The sequence below is a fragment of the Canis aureus genome, chromosome 13 (assembly GCF_053574225.1).
Source record: "Canis aureus isolate CA01 chromosome 13, VMU_Caureus_v.1.0, whole genome shotgun sequence".
NCBI lineage: Eukaryota > Metazoa > Chordata > Mammalia > Carnivora > Canidae > Canis > Canis aureus.
In genome coordinates, this window is record NC_135623.1 from 49,408,816 (window position 1) to 49,432,938 (window position 24,123).

A 24,123-nucleotide genomic window follows, 5' to 3' on the forward strand; every position below is an offset into this window, starting at 1 on the left:
CATACACTTGAACTTTCTTTTACTGAAGATGTTTTAGGAATTTCAAATTCATAATCTGTATTCAGTCACTTATGCAGGTGCTTAGTGTTACTTACAGTAAGGAAATGAGGCATCATGTAGAACATCCCAATCTTGTTTCCTTACAGAACACCATCACATCTGCAGTATTCATCTTTTAGAGAAGTAAACTGTTTTTTTATGCTTCCTAACATTTACCACACAAATAGATTATATTAAAAAGAATAAGTACACTGCTGAATTTCTAGAAAAATGGGTTGAGTAGTTCTGATTAAACTTTTTGATTAGTAGAGAGTAGCCACACGAATCACAAATTTTTAAGAGAATTACAATAAAATATTCTTTTTTTAAGAGTAACATATTCTCTTTTTTAAAAGACTTTATTTATTCCTGACAGACACACACACACAGAGAGAGAGAGAGAGAGAGAGAGAGAGAATGGGGGAGGGGCAAGGGGGAGTCTTAAACAAACTCTGAGCTGATCACAGAGCCCAGTGGGAGACTCAATCCCACAATCCTGAGATCACAACGGAAGCAGAAACCCAGTTAATTGCTCAACTGACTGCACCACCCAGGCACCCTGAAAACTGAAGTTAATAATGAGAAAAAAGTGTACATACTTTTTATTCCATAAAAATGTCAACAGGTTGGAAGAATATGTGAGGAATGAAAATGAGCCCGATTTTTGAGTTTGTGTAAGTCCATTCTCCAAAGGAAATTGGATATTTTTCACTCTTTTAGACACTAGATCACTTTCATTCAGTATGTACATTCCTGTAGTACAATTTAAGTCATATCTTGAATACACTGGGTTTTATCCTAGACTCCTAAAAACAGTAGTTTTGCTTCCCTGGCATGTCTTCCTGTGAGGAAACTAGGAATTGAACAGGTACACTTCACAGAAAGCAGTGTTTGTCAAGTCACCCAGGAAAAAAGATGCATGCAAAAACACTGCATTCTTCTGAATGGAGCTCCTTAACAAAAGACAGAACAAGAAAGAGAGAAAGGAATTGTCTGAAAGACACTGCAAGCCAGGGATTAATTTCAGGTTCAAAGCTGAATCCTCTGTGGCTTTCTCTACAAACCTGACAATGTGGATTTTTCTTGGGCATAGTTACTCAGCTGGAAGTTCAGGATGGTTGTTTCATTTGGGGACTGTTGGGTGTACCTGAATTATCCTGGCCAGTATGTAGTTTTTTCATTATTATTATTATTATTATTATTATTATTATTTACATTTATGAAGGGTTCATATCTTTCTGACCTATTGGAAGCCCGATGAATATCTGTTGAATTGAACTGAGTTTAAAATATTTTTTTTAGGGGCAGCCTGGGTGGCACAGTGGTTTAGAGCCGCCTGCAGCCCAGGGCATGATCCTGGAGACCCTGGATTGAATCCCACGTCGGGCTCCCTGCATAGAGCCTGCTTCTCCCTCTGCCTGTGTCTCTGCCTCTCATTCTCTCTCTGTGTTTCTATGAATAAATAAATAAAATCTTTAAAAAATATATATTTTTTAGGATTTTATTTTTAAGTAATCTCTATACTCAACGATGGAGATCGAACTCACAACCCCATGATGAAGAGTCGTATGCTCCACTGACTCAGCCAGCCAGGCACCCCAAGTTTAAAAGAATGTTGATCCTGGTAGCTGAGCAAATTATAAGATGAGGGAGAGAGATTTTCTGTTGGTAGATAAGTACCCAGACAGGAATTAGAACTGGAAATTGAGTGCAAATTTCTCATCTGACAGAAGGGGAAGTGAGATCAAGAGTTAGAAAGTAGCTTGGAAAAATCTCTCTCTGGCTGGGGAAGCTGATGCTGTCCAGGATGGAAGCAAAGCCAGGCTGACAATATGTAGGGACTTCTCTACCTATATATGCAGATCACGTGGCAGCGAAGGGCCTTCTTGTCTGCTCTTTAGTATGGGGGGAAGGGGGAGGAAGGCTACTTGAAATTTTTTTTTTTTTTTGGAAATAGTTTTTATCATGTGCCAAGTTGACTTATGAATAGGTTATGGGTGAAACACAAATTTAAAAAGGATTTGCCTAAGAAATAACTAAAAGATGACGGGAATAAAGACGTGGTTTTCAAAATAATTTGGAAACTCTGATTTATGTGACATTAGCTGAGGCATGCTGATGGTAATGTATATTGCCAACTGAAACTTAGTTAAGAAGGAATTGGGCAGTTAAGGGATTATGCAACTCTTCAACTTTTTTTCAATCTCCTTTATACTTGCATGTTGAAAAAAATCATGTTATTGTTTTTTGATCCTCTTTTATAAGGGAATTTACAAAAGAAGGGACAGCTGATGAAAGGATTTCCCTGCATAAGTAGCTCTGATAAAGACTTGTGGAGGGAGGGGCGAGATGGCGGAAGAGTAGGGTCTCCAAATCACCTGTCTCCACCAAATTACCTAGAAAACCTTCAAATTATCCTGAAAATCTACGAATTTGGCCTGAGAATTAAAGAGAGACCAGCTGGAGTGCTACAGTGAGAAGAGTTCGCGCTTCTATCAAGGTAGGAAGACGGGGAAAAACAAATAAAGAAACAAAAGGCGTCCAAGGGGGAGGGGCCCCGCGAGGAGCCGGGCTGAGGCCGGGGCGAGTGTCCCCAGGACAGGAGAGCCCCGTCCCGGAGGAGCAGGAGCTGCACCGACCTTCCCGGGCGGAAAGGGGCCCGCAGGGAGTTGGAGCAGGACCCAGGAGGGCGGGGATGCCCTCGGGCTCCCTGGGACAGTAACAGGGACCTGCGCCCTGGGAGAGTGCGCCGAGCTCCCTAAGGGCTGCAGCGCGCACGGCAGGACCCGGAGCAGCTCGGAGGGGGGAGGGGGCGGCTCCGCGGAGGGGGCTCCGGGGCGGGAGCAGCTCGGGGGGCTCGGGGGCGGCTCCGCGGAGGGGGCTGCGGGGCGGGAGCGAATCCAACAGCGCAGGCTCCAGAGGACTGGGCGCTGGGACACAGCCCAGGATCCGGCCTCCCCCCGGGTCAGGCAGAGGCCAGGAGGGCCCAGGACCACAAGGACGCTCTTGCCCTGAGCTGAGCAGATCAGCGGCCCCGCCCTGGAGCCTCCAGGCCCTGCAGAAGGAGAGCTCTGGAGCTCCAGGGCTCCAGAGCTGGCCCCGCCACTGGGGCTGTTGCTCCTGCGGCCTCACGGGGTAAACAACCCCCACTGAGCCCTGCACCAGGCAGGGGGCAGAGCAGCTCCCCCAAGTGCTAACACCTGAAAATCAGCACAACAGGCCTCTCCCCCAGAAGACCAGCTAGACGGACAAGTTCCAGGGGAACTCATGGGACTTAAAGTATACAGAATCAGAAGATACATCCCCATGGTTTTTCTTTCTTTCTTTCTTTCTTTTCTTTTTTTTTTTTTGTTGTTGTTGTTTTGTTTCGTTTTGTTTTGCTTTTTGATTTGTTTCCTTCCCCCACCTTTTTTTCCCTTTCTTTTTCTTCTTTTTTTTCTTTTTTTCTTCCTTTTTTCTTTTTTCTCTTTCTCTTTTCTTTCCTTCTTTCTCTCCTCTCTTTTTCTCCTTTGCCCAAACAACTAGCTTTTGGCCACTTTGCACTGAGCAAAATGACTAGAAGGAAAACCTCACCTCAAAAGAAACAATCAGAAACAGTCCTCTCTCCCACAGAGTTACAAAATCTGGATTACAATTCAATGTCAGAAAGCCAATTCAGAAGCACAATTATAGAGCTACTGGTGGCTCTAGAAAAAAGCATAAAGGACTCAAGAGACTTCATGACTGCAGAATTTAGAGCTAATCAGGCAGAAATTAAAAATCAATTGAATGAGATGCAATCCAAACTAGAAGTCCTAACAACGAGGGTTAACGAGGTGGAAGAACGAGTGACTGACATAGAAGACAAGTTGATGGCAAAGAGGGAAACTGAGGAAAAAAGAGACAAACAATTAAAAGACCATGAATATAGATTAAGGTAAATAAACGACGGCCTGAGGAAGAAAAACCTACGTTTATTGGGGTTCCCAAAAGCGCCAAAAGGGCAACAGGGCCAGAATATGTATTTGAACAAATTCTAGCTAAAAACTTTCCTAATCTGGGAAGGGAAACAGGCATTCAGATCCAGGAAATAGAGAGATCCCCCCCTAAAATCAATAAAAACCGTTCAACACCTCGACATTTAATAGTGAAGCTTGCAAATTCCAAAGATAAAGAGAAGATCCTTAAAGCAGCAAGAGACAAGAAATCCCTGACTTTTATGGGGAGGAGTATTAGGGTAACAGCAGACCTCTCCACAGAGACCTGGCAGGCCAGAAAGGGCTGGCAGGATATATTCAGGGTCCTAAATGAGAAGAACATGCAACCAAGAATACTTTATCCAGCAAGGCTCTCATTCAAAATGGAAGGAGAGATAAAGAGCTTCCAAGACAGGCAGGAACTGAAAGAATATGTGACCTCCAAACCAGCTCTGCAAGAAATTTTAAGGGGGACTCTTAAAATTCCCCTTTAAGAAGAAGTTCAGTGGAACAATCCACAAAAACAAGGACTGAATAGATATCATGATGACACTAAACTCATATCTCTCAATAGTAACTCGGAACGTGAACGGGCTTAATGACCCCATCAAAAGGCGCAGGGTTTCAGACTGGATAAAAAAGCAGGACCCATCTATTTGCTGTCTACAAGAGACTCATTTTAGACAGAAGGACACCTACAGCCTGAAAATAAAAGGTTGGAGAACCATTTACCATTTGAATGGTCCTCAAAAGAAAGCAGGGGTAGCCATCCTTATATCAGATAAACTAAAATTTACCCTGAAGACTGTAGTGAGAGATGAAGAGGGACACTATATCATACTTAAAGGATCTATCCAACAAGAGGACTTAACAATCCTCAATATATATGCCCCGAATGTGGGAGCTGCCAAATATATAAATCAATTAATAACCAAAGTGAAGAAATACTTAGATAATAATACACTTATACTTGGTGACTTCAATCTAGCTCTTTCTATACTCGATAGGTCTTCTAAGCACAACATCTCCAAAGAAACGAGAGCTTTAAATGATACACTGGACCAGATGGATTTCACAGATATCTACAGAACTTTACATCCAAACTCAACTGAATACACATTCTTCTCAAGTGCACATGGAACTTTCTCCAGAATAGACCACATACTGGGTCACAAATCGGGTCTGAACCGATACCAAAAGATTGGGATCGTCCCCTGCATATTCTCAGACCATAATACCTTGAAATTAGAACTAAATCACAACAAGAAGTTTGGAAGGACCTCAAACATGTGGAGGTTAAGGACCATCCTGCTAAAAGATGAAAGGGTCAACCAGGAAATTAAGGAAGAATTAAAAAGATTCATGGAAACTAATGAGAATGAAAATACAACCGTTCAACATCTTTGGGATGCAGCAAAAGCAGTCCTAAGGGGGAAATAAATCGCAATAGAAGCATCCATTCAAAAACTGGAAAGAACTCAAATACAAAAGCTAACCTTACATATAAAGGAGCTAGAGGAAAAACAGCAAATAGATCCTACACCCAGGAGAAGAAGAGAGTTAATAAAGATGTGAGCAGGACTCAACGAAATTGAGACCAGAAGAACTGTGGAACAGATCAACAGAACCAGGAGTTGGTTCCTTGAAAGAATTAATAAGATAGATAAACCATTAGCCAGCCTTATTAAAAAGAAGAGAGAGAAGACTCAAATTAATAACATCATGAATGAGAAAGGAGAGATCACTACCAACACCAAGGAAATACAAACGATTTTAAAAACATTATGAACAGCTATATGCCAATAAATTAGGCAATCTAGAGGAAATGGACGCATTCCTGGAAAGCCACAAACTACCAAAACTGGAACCGGAAGAAATAGAAAACCTGAACAGGCCAATAACCAGGGAGGAAATTGAAGCAGTCATCAAAAACCTCCCAAGACACAAAAGTCCAGGGCCAGATGGCTTCCCAGGGGAATTTTATCAAACGTTTAAAGAAGAAACCATACCTATTCTCCCAAAGCTGTTTGGAAAGATAGAAAGAGATGGAGTACTTCCAAATTCGTTCTATGAGGCCAGCATCACCTTAATTCCAAAACCAGACAAAGACCCCACCAAAAAGGAGAATTACAGACCAATATCCCTGATGAACATGGATGCAAAAATTCTCAACAAGATACTGGCCAATAGGATCCAACAATACATTAAGAAAATTATTCACCATGACCAAATAGGATTTATCCCCGGGACACAAGGCTGGTTGAACACTCGTAAAACAATCAATGTGATTCATCATATCAGCAAGAGAAAAATCAAGAACCATATGATCCTCTCAATAGATGCAGAGAAAGCATTTAACAAAATACAGCATCCATTTCTGATCAAAACTCTTCAGAGTGTAGGGATAGAGGGAACATTCAACATCTTAAAAGCCATCTACGAAAAGCCCACAGCAAATATCATTCTCAATGAGGAAGCACTGGGAGCCTTTCCCCTAAGATCAGGAACAAGACAGGAATGTCCACTCTCAGCACTGCTATTCAACATAGTACTGGAAGTCCTAGCCTCAGCAATCTACAACAAAAAGACATTAAAGGCATTCAAATTGGCAAAGAAAAAGTCAAACTCTCCCTCTTTGCAGATGACATGATACTCTACATAGAAAACCCAAAAGTCTCCACCCCAAGATTGCTAGAACTCATACAGCAATTTGGTAGTGTGGCAGGATACAAAATCAATGCCCAGAAATCAGTGGCATTTCTATACACTAACAATGTGACTGAAGAAAGAGAAATTAAGGAGTCAATCCCATTTACAATTGCACCCAAAAGCATAAGATACCTAGGAATAAACCTCACCAAAGATGTAAAGGATCTATACCCTAAAAACTATAGAACACTTCTGAAAGAAATTGAGGAAGACACAAAGAGATGGAAAAATATTCTATGCTCATGGATTGGCAGAATTAATATTGTGAAAATGTCAGTGTTACCCAGGGCAATATACATGTTTAATGCAATCCCTATCAAAATACCATGGACTTTCTTCAGAGAATTAGAACAAATCATTTTAAGATTTGTGTGGAATCAAAAAAGACCCCGAATAGCCAGGGGAATTTTAAAAAAGAAAACCATAGCTGGGGGCATCACAATGCCAGATTTCAGGTTGTACTACAAAGCTGTGGTCATCAAGACAGTGTGGTACTGGCACAAAAACAGACACATAGATCAGTGGAACAGAATAGAGAACCCAGAAGTGGACCCTGAACTTTATGGTCAACTAATATTCGATAAAGGAGGAAAGACTATCCATTGGAAGAAAGACAGTCTCTTCAATAAATGGTGCTGGGAAAATTGGACATCCACATGCAGAAGAATGAAACTAGGACACTCTCTTTCACCATACACAAAGGTAAACTCAAAATGGATGAAAGATCTAAATGTGAGACAAGATTCCATCAAAATCCTAGAGAAGAACACAGGCAACACCCTTTTTGAACTTGGCCACAGCAACTTCTTGTAAGATACATCCACGAAGGCAAAAGAAACAAAAGCAAAAATGAACTATTGAGACTTCATCAAGATAAGAAGCTTTTGCACAGCAAAGGATACAGTCAACAAAACGAAAAGACAACCTACAGAATGGGAGAAGATATTTGCAAATGACATATCAGATAAAGGGCTAGTTTCCAAGATCTATAAAGAACTTATTAAACTCAACACCAAAGAAACAAACAATCCAATCATAAATTGGGCAAAAGACATGAAGAGAAATCTCACAGAGGAAGACATAGACATGGCCAACACGCATATGAGAAAATCCTCTGCATCACTTGCCATCAGGGAAATACAAATCAAAACCACAATGAGATACCACCTCACACCAGTGAGAATGGGGAAAATTAACAAGGCAGGAAACCACAAATGTTGGAGAGGATGCGGAGAAAAGGGAACCCTCTTACACTGTTGGTGGGAATGTGAACTGGTGCAGCCACTCTGGAAAACTGTGTGGAGGTTCCTCAAAGAGTTAAAAATAGACCTGCCCTACGACCCAGCAATTGCACTGTTGGGGATTTACCCCAAAGATACAGATGCAATGAAACGCCAGGACACCTGCACCCCGATGTTTCTAGCAGCAATGTCCACAATAGCCAAACTGTGGAAGGAGCCTCAGTGTCCATCGAAAGATGAATGGATAAAGAAGATGTGGTTTATGTATACAATGGAATATTCCTCAGCCATTAGAAACGACAAATACCCACCATTTGCTTCAACGTGGATGGAACTGGAGGGTATTATGCTGAGTGAAGTAAGTCAGTCGGAGAAGGACAAACATTATATGTTCTCATTCATTTGGCGAATATAAATAATAGTGAAATGGAATATAAGGGAAGGTAGAAGAAATGTGTGGGAAATATCAGAAAGGGAGACAGAACGTAAAGACTGCTAACTCTGGGAAACGAACTAGGGGTGGTAGAAGGGGAGGAGGGCGGGGGGTGGGAGTGAATGGGTGACAGGCACTGGGGGTTATTCTGTATGTTGGTAAATTGAACACCAATAAAAAATAAATTAAAAAAAAGACTTGTGGAGGAAAAGTGAGCAATTGGCAAAAAGGAGCTTTAGGCTTCTCTGCAAATTTGTTAGGGCATGCTCATCACAATAACTTGGTGCACTGGAAGAAGGTGGACAGTATGTATAGAGTTGAAAGGTACTTCATGTCCAGTGTCAATGGGCAAAGAGAAGCCAACCCTTGTGTTCTTGACTTTTGATTTAATTGGTGACAGTTGCTTTCACTAGTTTTAAAAACAAAGTAAAAGAAAATAGGAAAAGGAAAAGAAGAGCACAGTCTAATCCTTTGTGGGCTCAGTCTTTTCTCTGCATATGTGTATCTTTCTCTCTATGTATCTATACAGTCACATGTCTATATTTGCACATATCACCAGAATAGATATATCACCAATGACAGTACAATATCATTGATAACTCAGAGCTGCTAAGCTCTAAAGACATATAGTCTCATTCTGTTGTTAGGAGATGTATTTTGAGTATTAAAATCCTTAAAGTCTTTCAGTCAAATGAGCTACAAGCACTCTGCTTATAGTCAGATGGTGTCATTGATGAAAATGGTGGTTTTATCTGGTTCTCCAAACACTGCACCCACTGGCATCAGGAGAACTAATTCAAACCTCTTAGGACCCTCCAAGGTGCGCTGTTTCAGGTCACCAAGGATCATCTCTTGGAATATCTGCATATGCACTCCCGAAGCAAAGTCCAGATTTTGGCTGATGCCAACGTGGTCTATTCCAGCTAATGGGAAAGGAAAATTCAAGAGTGAGATAGTAGGATTCATTGTCATAAATTTTCCCTCAGAGAAAAATTTCCTTCAAAGAAAAACAGCATTCTCCTACATACACAGCACTCTCAGAATCCTAGTTTGTGGGCTCAACCCCAGAAAGGGGGTTTCCATATTCTACTAAACGCAATGATAGTCTTGCTCATCCACGATCATAAGCCATCCTCACCAGTGTTCTCTATGTTGAGACCAGGCACAAAATTTTCTAAGTACTTCCACAAAAATCCCACCAATAGACTGAAGCGTCTCGGAAGGCAACTTCAATTTGTAGGGAAGAAATTCACTTTTTTAATTATTAAGGACACTATCATGAATTTTGTTTTCATTAGGTTTCACTCATTGGTTAATATTACCACATTCCACTCGATTTTACTAAGGCATGGAGTTTCTGCCACTTCCTGGGTTATCAGTTACTCTGTAAATTGGATCACCCATTCATGTAGTTTCTTTGCTACTCATTTAAAAAGTCATCAAATGTAATGATAGCAATTATAACCAATGGAATAAAATAGAAAACCTGAAGTGATATAAATAAATATGTTAGTAAATTGAGGAATAGAATATTTATACTATCTCAAGGTATCTCTCCATAAAATACATATTTTTTTGTATAAAATATTTTAATATTGGAGTTCAAGTTGCCAACATATTGCATATCACCCAGTGCTCATCCCGTCAAGTCATAAAATACATATTAATTGCAAAGGAAGAAAAATAACTTCATAGTGGGGAAACCTGGCAGATACCACTTAACCAAGTGATCAAAGTTAACAGCACCATTGATGAGAAAATGGGAACTGTGTGCCATTTGATAGAATCCAGCAAGAACACAGTGTCATATCTGCAAGCATTACTGCCAAAGATGCGTAGCCTTAGTCTAATTATAAGGAAACATAAGCCCAAACTGAGGGACATTTTATATGTCACCAAACCTGATAATCATGAAAAATATCAAGGTCACGAAAGTCAAGGAAATACAAGGAACTATTTCAGATTGAAGGAAACTAAACAGACATGACAACTAAACAGAATGAAAATCTCAACTGGATTCTTGCTGTAAACAATGATTGGACAACACCTGGTGCATCTTGAATGAGGTCTAAGGATTTTTTTTTTTTTGGGTGTTTTTTTTAATTGGAGTTCAATTTGCCAACATATAGTATAACACCCAGTACTCATCCTGTCAAGTGCCCCCTTATGTGCCTGTCACCCAGTCACCCCATCCCCCTGCCCAACACCCCTTCCACTACCCCTTCTTCATTTCCCAGAGTTAGGAGTCTCTCATGTTCTTTCACCCTCTCTGATATTTCCTACTCATTTTCTCTCCTTTCCCCTATAATCTCTTTCACTATTTTTTATATTCCCTATATGAATGAAACCATATAATGTTTGTCCTTCTCTGATTGATTACTTCTGATTGACTTACTCAGCATAATACCCTCCAGTTCCATCCATGTTGAAGCAAATGGTGGGTATTCATCATTTCTAATGGCTGAGTAATATTCCATTACATACATAGACTGCATCTTTTTTATCTATTCATCTTTCAATGGACTCTGAGGCTCCTTCCACAGTCTGGCTATTGTGGAGATTGCTGCTATAAACATCTGGGTGTAGGTGTCTTGGTCTTTCACTGCATCTGTATCTTTGGGGCAAATCCCAAGCAGTGCAATTGCTGGGTCATAGGGTAGCTCTATTTTTAACTCTTTGAGGAACCTCCACACAGTTTTCCAGAGTGGCTGTACCAGTGCACATACCCACCAACAGTGCAAGAGGGTTCCCCTTTCTCCACATCCTCTCCAACATTTGTTATTTCCTGCCTTGTTAATTTTCCCCATTCTCACTGGTGTGAGGTGGTATCTCATTGTGGTTTTGATTTGTATTTCCCTGATGGCAAGTGATGCGGAGTATTTTCTCATGTGCCTGTTGGCCATGTCTATGTCTTCTTTGGTGAAACTTCTGTTCATGTTTTTTGCCTATTTCATGATTGGATTGTTCGTTTCTTTGCTGTTGAGTTTGATAAGTTCTTTATAGGTCTTGGATAGTAGCCCTTTATCTGATATGTCATTTGCAAATACTGTCTCCCATTCTGTAGGTTGTCTTTTAGTTTTGTTGACTGTTTCTTTTGCTGTGCAGAAGTTTTAATTTTGATGAAGTCTCAATAGTCATTTTTGCTTTTGTTTCTCTTGCCTCCATAGATGTATCTTGCAAGAAGCTGCTGTGGCCAAGTTCAAAAAGGGTGTTGCCCGTGTTCTCCTCTAGGATTTTGATGGATTCTTGTTTCACATTTAGATCTTTCATCCATTTTGAGTTTATCTTTGTGTCTGATGTAAGAGAAAGGTCTACTTTCACTCTTCTGCACATGACTGTCCAATTTCCTCAACACCATTTGTTGAAGAGACTGTCCTTTTTCCAGTGGATAGTCTTTCCTGCTTTGTCAAAGATGAGTTGACCATAGAGTTGAGGGCCCATTTCTGGGTTCTCTATTCTGTTCCATTGATCTATGTGTCTGTTTTTGTGCCAGTACCACACTGTCTTGATGATCACAGCTTTGTAGTGCAACTTGAAATCCGGCATTGTGATGCCCCCGGCTCTGGTTTTCTTTTTCAATATTCACCGGGCTATTCAGGGTCTTTTCTGATTCCACACAAATCTTAGGATGATTTGTTCCAACTCTCTGAAGAAAGTCCATGGTATTTTGATAGGGATTGCGTTGAACATGTACATTGCCCTGGGTAGCATAGACATTTTCACAATATTAATTCTTCCAATCTATGAGCATGGATTATTTTTCCAACTCTTTGTGTCTTCCTCAATTTCTTTCAGTAGTGTCCTGTAGTTTTTAGGGTATATATCCTTTACCAAGAGGTGAGGTTTATTCCTAGGTATCTAAGGTTTTGGGTGCAATTGTAAATGGGACTGACTCCTTCTCTTTCTTCAGTCTCATTGTTAGTGTATAGAAATGCTACTGATTTCTGGGCATTGATTTTGTATTCTGCCACACTGCCTAATTGCTATAAGAGTTCTAGCAATCTTGGGGTAGAGTCTTTTGGGTTTTCTATGTACAGTATCATGTCATCTGTGAAGAGGGAGAGTTTGACTTCTTCTTTGCCAATTTGAATGCCTTTTATTTCTTTTTGTTGTCTGTTTGCTGAGGCTAGGACTTCTAGTACTATGTTGAATAGCAGTGGTGAGAGTGGACATCCCTGTCCTGTTCCTGATCTTAGGGGAAAGGCTCTCAGTGTTTCCCCACTGAGAATGATATTTGCTGTGGGCTTTTTGTAGATGGCTTTTAAGATGCTGAGGAATGTTCCCTCTATTCCTACACTCTGAAGAGTTTTGATCAGGAATGGATGCTGTATTTGGTAAAATGCTTTCTCCACTTTTATTGAGAGGATCATATGGTTCTCGTTTTTTCTCTCATTGATGTGAACTATCAAGGTGATAGTTTTACGAGTGTTGAACCAACCTTGCATCTCGGGGATAAATCCCACCTGGTTATGGTGAATAATCTTTTTTTTTTTTTTTTTTAATCTTCTTAATATACTATTAGATCCTATTGGCCAGTATATTGTTGATAATTTTTGCATCTGTGTTTACCAGGGATATTGGTCTATAATTCTCCTTTTTGGTGGGGTCTTTGTCTGGTTTTGGAATTAAGGTTATGTTGGCCTCATAAAATGAGATTGGTGGTATTCTGTGTCCCTTTCTATCTTTCGGAACAGCCTTAGTAGAATAGGTGTTGTTTCTCTTTTAAAAGTTTGATAGAATTCCCCTGGGAAGCCATCTGGCCCTGGACTTTTGTATCTTGGGAGGTTTTTGATGACTACTTCAATTTCCTCCCTGGTTTTTGGCATGTTCAGTTTTCAATTCCTCCTGTTCCAGTTTTGGTAATTTGTGGTTTTCCAGAAATGCATCCATTTCTTCTAGATTGCCTAATTTATTGGCATATAGCTGCTCATTTTAAAATCATTTGTATTTCCTTGGCATTGGTTGTGATCTCTCCTCTTTCATTCATGATTTTATTACTTAAGTCTTTTTTCTTTTTAACAAGACTGGCTAATGGTTTATCTACCTTATTCATTCTTTCAAAGAACCAACTCCTGGTTTTGTTGATCTGTTCTACAGTTCTTCTGGTCTCTATTTCATTGAGCTCTCTCGAATTTTTATTAACTCTCTTCTTCTGCTTGGTGTAGGTTTTATTTGCTGTTCTTTCTCCAGTTCCTGTAGGTGCGAGGTTAGGTTGTGTATTTGAGGTTTTTCCAATTTTTTAAGGGAGGTTTGTATTGTGATGTATTTCCCTCGTAGGATTGCTTTTGCTGTATCCTAAAGATTTTGAATGGTTGTATCTTCCTTTTTCATTAGTTTCCATGAATCTTTTAATTCTCCTCTAATTTCCTGGTTGTCCCATTTATCTTTTAGCAGGATGCTCTTTAACCTTCACGTGTTTGAGTTTCTTCCAAATTTCTTCTTGTGATTGAGTTCTAGTTACAAAGCATTGTGGTCAGAAAATATGCAGGGACAATCCCAGTCTTTTGGTATCGGTTGAGACCTGATTTGTGACCCAGTACGTGGTCTTCTGGAGAAAGTTCCATGTGCACTTGAGAAGAATGTGTATTCAGTTCCATTTGGATGCAAAGTTCTGTATATATCTGTGAAACCCATCTGGTCCAGTGTATTATTTAAAGCTATTGTTTCTTTGGTGATGTTGTGCTTAGAAAATCTGTCATTTGCAGAAAGTGCCATGTTGAAGTCTCCTACTATTAGTGTATTATTATCTCAGTATGTCTTTACTTTGGTTATTAATTGATGGATATACTTGGGAGCTCCCACAGTAGGGGCATAAATATTCATGATTGTTAGGTCCTCTTGTTGGATACATCCTTTAAGTATGATATAGTGTCCCTCTTCATTTCTTAGTACAGTCTTTGGGATAAACTTTAGCTGATATGAGGATTACTACCCCAGCTTTCTTTTGAGGACCAGTTGAATGGTAAATGGTTCTCCAAACTTTCATTTTCAGGCTGGTGGCGTTCTTAGGTCTAAAATGAGTCTCTTGTAGACAGCAAATAGATGTGTCTTGCTTTTTTATCCAGTCAGTAACCCTGTGTCTTTTGATTGGATCATTTAGCCCATTCATGTTCAGAATAACTATTGAAAGACATAGTGTCATTGTAATACCTACCTGTTCAGTGTCTGTTTCTGTGTGTTATTTCTTTGGGCTTCCTCTTTCATTTACACAGTCCCTCTCAATATTTCTTGCAGAGCTGGTTTGGTGGTCACAAACTCTTTCAGTTTCTGCCTATCCTGGAAGCTCTTTATCTCTCCTTCTATTCTGAATGAGAGCCGTGCTGGATAAAGAGTTGTTGACTGCACGTTCTTCTCATTTAGTGCCCTGAATATATCCTTCCAGCCATTTCTGGCCTGCCAGGTCTCTGTGGAGAGGTCTGCTGTTAATCTAATACTTCTCCCCATATAAGTTAGGGATCTCTTGTCTCTTGCTGCCTTAAGGATTTTCTCTTAATTTTTGGAATTTGTGTTTTCACTATTAAATGTCAAGGTGTTGAATGGTTTTTATGGATTTGGAGGGGGAACCTCTCTATCCCCTAGATCTGGATGCCTGTTTCCTCCCCCCACTCCCGCAAATTAGGGAAATTCTCACCTATAATTTGTTCAAATATGCTTTCTGGCCCTCTGTCACTTTTGGCGCTCTCTGTAAGCTGAATTATATGTAGATTTTTCCTTCTGAGGCTATCATTTATTTCCCCTAACCTTTCCTCATGGTCTTTTAATTGTTTTTTCACTTTTTTCCTCAGCTTCCTTCCTTGCCATCAACTTGTCTTCTATGTGCTCCTTCTTTCATCCATCTCATTAACCCTTGTTGTTAGGACCTCCAGTTTGGATTGCATCTCATTTGATTGATTTTTAATTTTGGCCTGATTAGATCTAAATTGTGCAGTCATGAAGTCTCTTGATTCCTTCATGCTTTTTTCCAGAGCCACCAGTAGCTTTATATTTGTGCTTTTGAATTGGCTTTCTGACATCAAATTGTAAACCAAATTCTATAACTCTGTGTGAGAGAGTACTGTTTCTGATTCTTCCTTTTGTGGTGAGTTCTTCCTTCTAGTCATTTTGCTCAGTGCAAAGTGGTTGTATGAACGGGCTGAGTCAAGAATATCAACCACAACCTAAGTAAATATCACCCTAGATTATTCTGCCAAGGTCAGAGACCAGAAATTGAAATTAAAGATCAGAATAAAATAAAACAAAAGGAGCACTAAAGTGAAAAACAAATTTTAAAACAAAGTAGTAAAGAATAAAAGACCAAGAATCCCAAAGAAGAAGAAAGAAAAAAAGAAAAAAGAAAGAAAAAAGCAAAAGTAAAGAGGAAAAAAAAAAAAAGAAAAAAAGAAAAAAAAGGAGAAGAAAAAAGGGGGGACTGGGAGATGGTGGTGGTGATGAAGTTGTAGTTGATGGAGAATGTAGTCTACCTGGGGGGTCCTAGAGGATATGACCATCTTGGTTCAGAGTATATTAAGTTCTGTATGCTAGAACATGCTCAGTCCCAAATTTACATAAACCAGAAATACTTGTAGAGGACCCAACCATTGACTACCAAAACATAAATGAGATAAAAGAGGGGGCATTCCTCATGGGAATGAGGAATCTCACAGAATGAACCAGCACGGTATACCACTTGGTTCTGGGTGCCTGCTGGTCATGTTTCAGAAGGTATTAACTTCTGCCATTGTAGAACAACATGGGGAAGAGAAAACAAAAAACACAAAACAAAAAAACGTGTCTTGTATTTCTCCCAAAATTAAGTTGAGTATGTTGAAGGGAAGTGGAAAATATATCTAGGACATGTAGTTGTAGAAATATGAAAGTCAAAAAGGAAGAAACTTAAAAATGAAGAGGTGGTAAAATATTGTAGTTAAGTTGGGAAAAGAGAAAAAAATGGAAATTTACAGTCTTATACAAAAACGAGTTGTACTGGAAAAAGGAAGAAAAAAAAATAGAGGTGTACCCTCTGGTTCTATATCCTGTAAAGCCCTGGACTTCCCCTGGAGCTTTCCAGCGCTGCTTCGTCAAGAACTTGCTCTTCCCCCATCCTTCCAGCTGGTCTTCTGGGGGAGGGGCTTGCCGTGCTGTTCTCAGGTGTGTGCACCTGGTGGGGATGCCCTGCTTCCTGCGGGGTGCCGGGCCAGTGGGAACTGTTTACCCACCCTATGAGGCCTCTGTCCCCTGGCAGCCCCGCCTCTCCCAGGCACAGGGCGACACAAGGAGGAACAACACCGGCAGCGGCCAACTCCCCAGCCCTGGAGTCAGCTCCCCCCAGTAACCACCGCAGCTCCCAGTCCGCACTGGCCTAGGTGCTCCCAGGGGGCAGGGGCGCTGACCTGCACAGCTTGGGGGTGCCCCGCGGCAGGAGAGTCCTCACTGTCCTGTGCCCTCCCGGCCTCTGCCCCTCCCGGGGGAATGCAGGAGCCTGGGCTGTGTCTCCCAGTGCCCTGGGATCTGGGGCTCGTGCTGCTGGAATCGCGCTCCCGGGGCCGTGGCTCCCGAAGGCAGCAGGCTGCAGCCCCCTGCATCCGGAGCCCCCCCTGACCGACTGGCTTCTCCCGAGGCCCCGCCGGTGCGAGCTCCAGCCCTTTACGGAGATCGGCCTGTGGTTTGTGGTGCGCTCTCCCTCGGCCGCACTTCCCCTAATAGTGACTCCGGGAGCCTGGAGGCTTCCTGCCCCTCCTGCGATTCTGCTCATTTCCCTGCTCAGCGCCTTTCCCTCCGGGAAGAATCCGGAGTGGATTTTTTAAAGTTCCCACTCCTCTGGGGCTGGGCTTTCCCGTCACAGAGACTCTTGCCGCCCGGCTTTAGCCTCGCTCCTCGCGGGGCCCCTCCTCGCTTTCTTTTATATTTTATTTTTTTCTGCCTTCCCACCTTGTTAGAAGTGAAAACCCTTGTCTCTGTAGCGTTCCAACTGTTCTCTCTTTAAATCTCAGGTCGAATTAGTAGGTGTTCAGGATGGTTTGAAAGTTATCTAGGTAGGTTGGTGGGGCCAGGTGGGTTGAGGACCCTACTCCTCCACTGTCTTGCCCTGCCCTAGGTCTAAGGATTAGATTGTAGTAATGTATTAAGTTAATTTCCTGATTTCATGCTTGCATTGTGGTCATAGAGGAGAATGTCTTTGTAGAAATGGCATTCTAAGTTTTCAGAAAGATGATTCCAAATTTGTTGGCAACTTGCTTTCAATGGTCCAGGGGAAAAAGTGCTTTTTCATTGTTCTTGTCACTTTTCTGGTTAAGTTTGAGATTGCTGCAAAGATATTTTTTCTTTTTCTTTCTTTTTAAAAAAGATTTTATTTCTTCATTTGAGAGAGAGAGAGAGAGAGAGATTGAGAGACAAGCAGGAGGAGGGGCAGAGGGACAGCACAGTGCCTGACGTGGGGCTCACTCCTAGGACCTTGAGATCATGACCTGAGCTGAAGTCAGACCTTAACCAACTGAGCCACACAGGTGCTTTCAATTATATTTTTTAAAAAGCCATTAAGTAATTATGTTAAGAAAAGCAAAACAAGATTATGCTGAATTGTGCCAAGGCAGGAGAGTAAGGAGACCATGGGATTTGCACTCTGTGGTTTGGATCTTGAAACCACTGCTTACTTGTATAAACTATTTAACCTCCTTGAGTCTCAGTTTCTTTTACTGGAAAATGGGGATAATTATTGCTGTTTTACAAGGTTGTCGAGAAGATTAGAGATAGTACAACAAGGATTCTAGCATGGAGTCTAGCAAATAATAGGCATCAAAGAAATTATAATTATTATTTATGCAACAAGTTGTAATGATATAGTTAACTACATATGCATAATTATTGTTGTTTGTTAACCAAGATGAGCAGATGTATTGCTTCTATTAGTCTCTCCCCACCTGAGAACTAGCAGAAGGGTGATCTCACATGCAAGGGGATTTATCTAAATGAATTAGAATTAATTTTCCCAAACCCAAGCAAAATGGCCCAATGAGCCAATTAGTCTATTTATTTTCATTTCCACAAATACAGACTGAAAAGTGGCTTATCTGACAATTAAGAAAAAGAAAGAAAGAAAAGGAAAAAAAGCACTGCCCCAACAACCTGTAAGCATCATTACTAGTTTCATGTGCCATATGCTATGATACATTCACTGGAGAGTTATAACCTGTGAATTCTTCCAAGAACTCTTCCAAGAGTAAGCTCTGTGCTCTAAACTCAACTGGATGTCTTTATTTTCCTTAAGAGTTTCTGGATGCATATTGAATCTGGGTTTACATTCTCAGATATAAATGCATGTTTAATCTCTTTATATCTCATCAGGTAGCATAGGCTTTTATATCACTGGGTTTTATCTGCAGGATTTGTGCTTTTATCTTAAAATATTGTCATTGTCTTGGATATAGATGATGCTAGTCCTGTATGTTATAACCGATCATCCATAACCCTTCTGGGTAGAAGACTAAAAGGTGCAGGTGGCAAACAAGAAAATGTGGGTATCAATGCAAATGGAAATTTCCCCTTCATATCCTGTTGAATTCTTCTTCTTCTTCTTTTTTTTTTTTTGGTTTATTTTTTGGTAAAGCAGCTGACAGGCTACCCAGAGGAAGTGTTATCAGAACTGTCTAGCTCCTCTGCTGGCCAGGTCTTGATTGTCCATATCAAGAGAGGCAAAGTTGAGTGGGACATGAAGACATGCTGCTTGAAGCCAAGGAAAGTGCCTGAGTCCTAGTGCAAATCTCCTATCCTGCTAGGGTCTATGAGGGGCCTGGATTTTCCTGGGAGGCCTTGCTCAACCATTAAAGGTATACCTTGGTCTGAAAAACTGTTTATGAATAGCTTACAGTATCTACAAATATTCTGAGCTTTGGAAATTAATTTGGGTCCATGACAAGCCAGTGGGTAATGAATGAATCATAAAGGTTGCTGTTGAAATAGTCTGTTTACTTTATAAACAGCCGAAATCATTACATATACAGACAATTTATGTGCTCAGGTGGGAGAGACTTAACGATCAGACTCCGTCAATAAAGACCAGGCATACTACACATGACAGACCAGATCCCACCCAATATGTGTATCTTTTTTAAAAATTTAAATTCTATTAATTAACATATAGTGTATTATTAGTTTCAGAGGTCCTTATACATATATGTTGATAATGATATATTTTTTAAATGGCCCTTTCACCTTCTGCTGCGGCTGGCTCGCTCTTCCTGGAGCGCACAATGACAGAGGATGCTTGTGAAAGGTCAGTGCTGGTCCTCCAGACAGAGATCTCCACAGAACCAGCACTTTCCTCGACATGATACTCAGCATCCCCAAAGTGCAGGATAGGCTCTAGGGAGGCATCGAAAGACAGACTAAGAATACTTCAGCCCTCCAGGCCAACTATTTCATTGGCTTCTGTGACCCTGGGTATTTGTCACAATCATCAGACTTGACAGATCCCACAGGCTCAAGGAAGAACAGACACCCCACACCCCTGCCACACACACACACACACACACACACACAAAACCATGTCAGAGTCACATGCCACAAATCTGAGGTGGTACAGTGAAATAAGATCGATTAGAATTCTATTCATTTTTCTGTTTCAAAAGATTTCTGTCATATACAGAAATTTCCCAATTGGGGAAAATTGGCCAACTAGCTGTGACTCAGGCAAGTCTGCTATTATTTGGGAAAAGATGGTGGGGGAATTTAGAAGGCTTTCTTCTCGGGAGAAATTGCTCTTTATGTTGAGGGATAGTCCGGCCAGGGTTCTGAATTCGGGGACTGCTGCTGATCCTTTTCTCATGTTATTTGTTGATTGCAGGGATAGACAGAAATCCTAGAGGAAGGCAGAGTTGCATCAGCTGGGATACCAGAAATGCTCTCCTGGAGGCAGAGAAGGGGTTCCCTAGAAAGACAAGATCGAAGGAAGCCAGAGTGGGCATCAGACTTTGGGGGGCAGGTGGCAGAGTAGTGTGCATTTCCTGAAGGGAGGAGAAGTTTGACAATGAGAAAGCTGGCATTTTTATGGGTATCCCTGTTTGTATCTAGTTTTCTGTGTTTCAGAAAGTAGTCTATGAATTCAGCTATTTAAAGCTTACACAAGGTCTAGCTGCTATACCAGATACGTTGCTATGAAAAGGATTTGAAACAAATGTTTATTTTTTTAAAGTATTTTATTTATTTATTTTGGAGAAAGATAGAAAGTGAGCCAGAGGGGCACCTGGGTAGCTCAGTCTGTTAAGCATCTGCCTTTTGCTCAGGTCATGCTCCCAGGACCTGCACAAAACAGCTCACCATGTACCCAACACACCATGTGTTTACAGGCCTCTCTTGTTGCTGGTGATGTTCTCTGAGCTGGAACTCTCTTCCCAAAGTGCCAGTTTCACACATTTCTGCTCATTCTTTAAGACTGTTGTTAAGAGTTACCTGCTTTGGGAAGCTGTATAATAACTCCCTTAAGAAATTAAGCATTCTTTACCCATGGTTCCTAAGATTTTGAATAGCTCTATGCCTGCGATGATGGGCCACACTTGCTATTGGCTCACCTCAGTTGTACCACAGATGGGAGGCTTGCACTCAGAGAAGAGGAGGGGCGTCCTCTTTTTTATTCTTGCCTAGACCTTTCATGCCATCTCCCTATTGCTGAATGTTTCTGATAGTTCCAAAATGGGGCAGGAAAGAGGGAGGAGAGGCAAGAGGAGCAGGGAAGCTTTTTCTTGGTATTATCATGGTGATCACACTCTCTCGTCTTAGATGATGGAAGAAAACTGATTCTGTTTCTTGAGGGCACTTTTGTGTGTTCTGTGGAGACCCCTCACTCCCATAGCTGGATATTTCTCTGCTCCCTTGAAGGGGATGATGCCTCTCTATTCTTACTGGTCACTCAATCCTTCTTCAACCCATTAATGTTGGCAACACTTCTGTTGAGGATTGTTCACCCCTCTAGATGGCGCTTTTAGACAAGACCTATGACAAATTCATTTTTGTTCTCTCTTGCATGCAAGGCTCATGTTAGGTCCATTGCAAACCTCCTGCAATCGTTTCCTTGATAAACTCTAAGAATACTGCCTAATCCTGCCTAATCCTAATACTGCCTAAACCTCCTGCAACCGTTTCCTTGATAAACTCTAAGAATACTGCCTAATCCCTTATTTTTTGCTAATCCATCAGAGCGGCCAACCAGCTTGTCTTCTACATTGTGATTTTCCAGGTAACGCTAGACTTCAATTCACTGCATCTTCCATATTGCACATGACACATATGACTTCCCAAATGGTCTCCTTAGAACTCCATCTCCTGATTTATGAATTATGTGAGAAGTTAAAATGTTAAAGCCAACAAGCTAACACATTGTTCTGTATTTTTATTGAACCATACAAAGGTCTCAAGGTCAGTGACCATAGTCCAAATGTCTTTGTCGCCTTAGTGATACAGAGGCTGGTTTATAATAAGAATGCAAGAATTTGTCTAATGGATAATTTTAATTCACTTCTGAAATATTTTGAACTTATTACAAAGCTTTTTAAAAAAAAGTTGGGACAAAGTGATATATATATATTTTAGCACAGAACTTATTCTGTAAAGTATTAGGGAAGGGCAAGAGGTAACAAAGAGAAAACATATTTGGGTCACTTATGCTGCTGTGCAGAGGAAAAAATGTATCAAATATCTATGAAGATAGATACAAGATGCAAGAGGAGGATAACATCATTTAGAAGAAAAATCATGAACCTCTTCCGAGATGCTCTGTGTATTGAGCATCAGGGGATTTGCTGAAATGGAGACAACTATGTGTTGCCCAGCAGCATCTCCTATTATCTTTGGCCCTGCTCTGTCTGAAGAACTGAGACAGTGGCAGTAATCCTTAAGGGTGGGGCCTTTATGAGAGTAGGATGTTTTGACCACATCATTCCTATATTAAATTGATTCCATAGCTATAGATGGTTTTTATCTTTCACAGAGAATGTTCTTTAAATGGAAATAGGAAAAAGGAATATGAAAAGTTGGAAAGTGAAGCTCTCAAAAGAGATCTGACCACTATTTAAAATTAATTCAATGTTCAGATTCAGAGAAATGTCATGACAAGATCCAAAAAGGACTTGCAGATGAAGTGACAGAAACAGTATTGGTAAACTTTGAGAAACCACTCAGAACAGGATAGGTGTTAAAAGTTGGAAGATAGGAAAATGTTTTTTTCTGTTGCCTCAGCAGAGAAAATAAAATCTAGAAGCAAACTGGTAAGCTTAACTCTAGAAAAATTCTAGAATTTAAAATTCTAGAATTTAAATTCTTATTTAAAATGATTTCTGAATTTTTCAGAAAGAAAGAGGTGATGCCTATGAGTCAGCATTAGTTCTTTAATATAAGACTTCATGTTGTCAAATTCAATTTTTTGTTGTTGTTCAGCTAAACATCTACTGAGCATCCTTTCTGTGCTCTAAGTACTGTGGTAGCTACTGGGGATGTAGAGGAATACTCATTCTTTGTCTTTGAGGTGTTTTTGGTATAAGAGGGCGGCCACACCACTTTCAGTCAGCTAACCTCTGAGTGCTTTGACAAAAGAAGGAAGCAACCTAAAGGCTCAGAGCAGGAGGACTGGGAGGAAATAAAGCTGTGCTAGATCTCAAGGATGAATGAAAATGGGCCAATGGAAATGGTGGGAGGAACGTTGTTGTTGTTTCTGTACATCTGTTAACTCCAGTGTGAGCCACAGATTTAAGGAAGAGTCAAGGCTACCAATTAGAAAACTATTGCAATTATCCAGGTGAGACATGGCCATGGTTTGAACTATGCACTAGTATTAGGGTTGAAGTCGGAGATGAATGTGTTAAGTGCCCTGAGCAGCACCCAGTGGCTGGATATTGGGGGCTTCTAGAGAAAACTATGCATTGCCCAGCAGTATCTCCAGTTATCCTTGGCACCCAAGTTAAGAGTAAGGGCTGAAATAAACTTTTTCTACTTGTAAAGCCTACGGCAATTGTATTATAATATGAATAGCTCTATACAGCATAGTGATGCTCTTCTGAATGGTTTCCTGGTTTTACAGCACAGCAATGTCTTTCAAGTTTTAAAAACATTTATGTGTTGAAGTTTATCTTGGCCCATGCAACATTATTAACCACATTAAAAAAAAAAACAAACTGGATGTGCTGATCTCACCAAAATGACACGTTAAGTGCAGTTTTTCTTTACAATGTTTTCTTCAATCTGTCATCATTCTGTTAGATACTCATTTAATGATAAAGATACTAATCTAGCTGGCAATCTTTATAGGCAAATTTTATGCATGTTATACAAATCTTATTTATTGCCTCAGGGCAAAATTAACAGCCCTCTATGAAATTGGGCATCAATTCTTGTTTTGCAGTAGATTATAAGTTTTCAAAGCACATCCTAAAAATGGAAAGAAACATTCTCACTAGAAAAGCAGAAACCTGTCATAAGTGTTTATATATAAAACAGACACAATTTGCTGATTAAGAAGTGTCTTCAGCTTCTTCTTGCCCTTGGTATAGAGCAAATGGAAGCTAGGGTCTGAAGCCCAGTGAAGCCTGCATTCATTCAGCTAACACTTATTGGCCATATTCTGTGTTATCTGCCCCCATATAGCTGATGTTTGGTAGAAGGGTTCTTGTGGTAGTGTAGGGCTGGGATCTTGGATGGTTAGGTTGTCTCTGCTTCTGTACAATTTCTTTTCTAATTATTACTCCATGGTAGTCGCCTTTACAAAGATATTCTGTGGGTGACC